The 4,114-nt window shown below is 37.2% G+C and overlaps 1 pseudogene; it reads left to right on the top strand.

The window, feature by feature from the left end:
• Nucleotides 1–1,551: 1,551 nt before the first annotated feature.
• Nucleotides 1,552–2,968, top strand: LOC120524460 (annotated as a pseudogene).
• Nucleotides 2,969–4,114: the final 1,146 nt, after the last annotated feature.

Here is a 4,114-nt window from a genome sequence, read left to right as displayed (position 1 = left end):
CCCCTGACTATATCATTTCATCTCACTAGACCATGTTTCAACCATAACTAACACACCTAAGCCTATCATTGAGAAACAAATGTGCCCGTTTTTAGAAATGTGTGGGTACTGAAGACCTTGGATTTTGGATTATTTCTGCAGTAGCAACACATCTGTCATCCAAGGCTACTGAACATTTCCATGTTTGTAGATTCACTAAACATGAGATAGTTTGTTATCTGACCCTTCAGTATTGTTCAGCATTGCACAAATCTCAATCCTGCAACCCTTTTACCTCTCCCAAAGGATGGAGAACCCCATAATTGTGAAATTGTTACACAGGAAACTGTCCTACCTAGGATAGATCTGCACACCACCCCACTTCTAAATCCTTATTTGGTTTTCTATGATGATGGGTCATCATATCATCTCACAGATGGTTCTCGTGTTCCAGATTATGCAGTATGCCCAGACTCAGAACCAGTTGAGTGGCTCCCTTCCTCCCTCCTATTCTGCTTACCTGCACTTGCATATAAACTACTTCCAATACTGTAAATATTTACACTGATTTCAGGCATGTGTTTGTTATGATATATGATTTAGATTTCCAACCATCTTTCAGCAATTATTCCTGCATCTTTAGATGTTTTGAAATGTATTGCACATGTAAGAGCCATTTTCCTAGTTCTATAAGATTCATGAATATTTTACTAGATGACAATGCATAATCTATGGGAGGTTCTTATAAACCCCCATAAGTAGAATTGTATTAGTATATTCTTGCCATTTCTAACAGATGTTTGGAGCAAAAAGCCACAAGAAGCAAGTATTCGTGACTTTCCACATAACAACAAAAATAAAAACAATCCTCAGCAACCGCTTTATGATCAACAGTATAAAGCACCTGCACCTCTTCAACAACCGCTTTATGATAAGTGTTACGATCAAAAGAAAGAACAACAGTAAAAGACTCACGTGCCTTATGTGCCATACAGTAAGATCCCACTATTTGATGGCGATCCCTTGAAATATGTGGATTTTATTGGAGCATTTGACTGAGCTATCGATGAAGTGATAGAGAATCTGCAAGAAAAATTGGACTTATTGGCACAGTTTACTAAAGGTTCACCTCATGAAATTGTTAAAAACTATAAATACTTGTCACCGTTAGAAGGTTATCAAAAAGCCAGAATGAAACTCAAAAGTCTTTATGGAAACCAGCTACCAAAAGCAGATGCAAATATGAGAAAAGACAAAGGACAGTCGCAAATTAAGCCAAATGATGGAGAAGGTCAGAGTAATTATGTAATCTTTCTGGGCGGATTTACGAACATTATGCCCAATTTACAAAGCGGACAACAATTTGAAAGTAATGATAACCTTTGTACTAAAGTCTCCAAACTTCCTCAAGACCTACTAGTACCATGGCAATGCAAAGTTCAGAGTATTGAAAGGATGGAAAGTAGACAAGCCCCTCTCGCCGAATCAGTGAACTTTCTGGACTAACAGAAAACACCAGCTTTTAGTCCTGTGTACGGCTCAGCTATACAAAGCCATACCTTCAAGAAGAAAATGGATAAAACTGATCAAGAGAAGTATGCTTTGAAAGGCATCCTGAAAGAAAGCAGTTTTGCTACAAACTTTTCTGCTACTGACGAAAAAAGGGATACAGACACCTCAGTCAAAAAGGCGGAGATGGCTGGACATACAAGCGGTAAGCACTGTCTTTATTGCAATGAAAATCGCAATCTTAATGAATGCAGTGCAATTCAGACATTAACTTATGAAAGTAAAATTGACTGTTTAAAATCTAAAGGCTTATGCTTTAAGTGCCTTAAACAAGGACATCTTAGTAAAGACTGTGAAGAAAAGATTAAATGCCAAATATGCTCTCAATAATGGAGATAGAACAAATGTTACTCCAGCAATACAATATAGACTTTCCAGAGTGCAATTGTGAGGAAAAGGAGGAAATGTCACAGGAGGACATTAAATTCATGTGTATAGCCTCAGATACTGCAAGGATAGTAGATGGACACTATTGTATTAATCTGCTTTTTAAAGATGAAACACTTAAAGTGCCAAACAATCGCTTTGTTTCAGAACAATGTGTTATTGGACTTAAAAGGTATCAAACATTCCATGAGGATTACAAAACTTTCATAAAAGACATTTTAGACAAAGGATATGCCATCAAGGTACCCATTAAACATTTAACCCTTGAAAATGAAAGAGTGTGGTACATACCAACATGGAGTATATCATCCAAAGAAAAATAAGATTAGAGTGGTCTTTGACTGTACAGCCACTTACCAAGGCTTTTCATTAAATGAACAGTTACTGAAAGGACCTAATTTAACTAATAAACTCATTGGAGATTACAAGATTCATATGGGAACAGAATTGCTGTCATGGCAGACATTAAATCAATGTTCTATCAAGTTCCAGAAAAAGACATGGATCTTCTTTGTTTTCTATAGTGGCCTGAGGGTAATTTAAACAATGTGGAATACAAAATGACAGTGCATTTTTTTGGTGCAGCTTCGTCACCGAGTTGTGCTTCTTATGCCTTAAGAAGAACAGCAGAGGATGCAAGAGGCACTGCTCCAGAGGAAGCAGTTAACACTGTGCTATACAATTTCTATGCTGATGACTGTTTAAAGCCAGTTGCTACAGAAGACCAAGCCATAAAATTGGCCAAAGGTCTTCAAACCCTGTGCTTAAAGGGAGGATTTTATCTTACAAAATAGATAAGTAATAGTAGAGCACTCTTGTGGTCCATTCCCTGAAGAAGACAGAGCAATAGATCAAAAGGACTTAGACTTAAGACAAGATTTGTTGCCAGTTGAAAGAGCCTTAGGTGTTCAATGGTGCACACAGACTGACAGTTTCAAGTTTCAGGTAATATTGTGCTATTCTATCAGTGGTCAGTTCAATATATGACCCACTTGGATTTTTGGCACCAGTCATACTGCCTGCTAAGCTTATTTTAAGAGAACTGTGTAAAGAGAAATATGCATGGGATCAAGAAGTGGAAGTTAAGTATGTCCAACAATGGAAAAAATGGATGGACGATTTGATGCTACTTGTGGATTACAATGTGGATAGGTGCATTAAACCGCCTAGATTTGGTCAAATGATGACCACACAAATGCATCATTTTGGAGATGCTTCAGAAAACAGGTGTGGCACTGTTTCCTATCTCCTCCTGACTAACAAAGAAAATGAGACACATTTTTCATTTCTAATGGAGAAATCAAAAGTGGCACCACTAAAACCTGTTACCATACCAAGATCAGAACTCACAGCAGCAGTGGTAGCAGTCAAAATGGACAAATGTTAAAACAAGAACTAAAGATTCCCCTGCAAGGGTCCATTTTTTCGGCTGACAGCACCACAGTACTAAGGTACATTGCAAATGAAAGTGCACGCTGCAAAACTTTTGTTGCCAACAGAATCGCAGTGATAAGAGAGCACACACAACCCTTGCAATAGAGGTATTTTGCATCTTCACAAAATACTGTGGATCAGGTATCAAGAGGTTCGACAATAGAAAGCTTCGTCAAAAGTAAGACTAGGATACAAAGCCCAAACTTCCTGCTACAGCTAGAGCACAAATTGCCTAAGAGACCGGATGAAGTGGACCTGTCTACTAGCGATGATCTGGAAATCAAAAGGTGTGTAGTAAATTTTGCAAGTGTAGATGAAAAAACTGAACCAGTTTGTCTTGGTACTCTTTTCGGTGTCTATATCTTTGTACATAATGAAACATCCTGTTGGTGGGTGTTTACATCTAATTATCAAATATAGCCTAGTGAGGAATCTGTAACTGCCACCCTACGAGAGGCAGAAGGTTCTATTTAGTCTTGCAATTTTTCCATTCATTAATCTTTGTTTATGTAATCTGTGCATTGACTTAATCAAAACAGTCTAAATGCACCCTCTTCAGATATGTGTATATATTATCTATATCTTTCCTAGATACGTTCACATTATGAAGTGCTGTTTTATAGACTTTAAAACTAAGGGTTTAAATAGTAGCATGTCTGCCTTTCTAATAAATGATATAAGTTCCAGTTCCCTAGTAATATATAGTATATTTAAATATCATATTTTATAGGAATCATTTAAGCAT

The sequence above is a fragment of the Polypterus senegalus genome, chromosome 2 (genome assembly GCF_016835505.1).
Source record: "Polypterus senegalus isolate Bchr_013 chromosome 2, ASM1683550v1, whole genome shotgun sequence".
Lineage (NCBI taxonomy): Eukaryota > Metazoa > Chordata > Cladistia > Polypteriformes > Polypteridae > Polypterus > Polypterus senegalus.
This window is presented reverse-complemented; position numbering and strand designations above follow the sequence as displayed.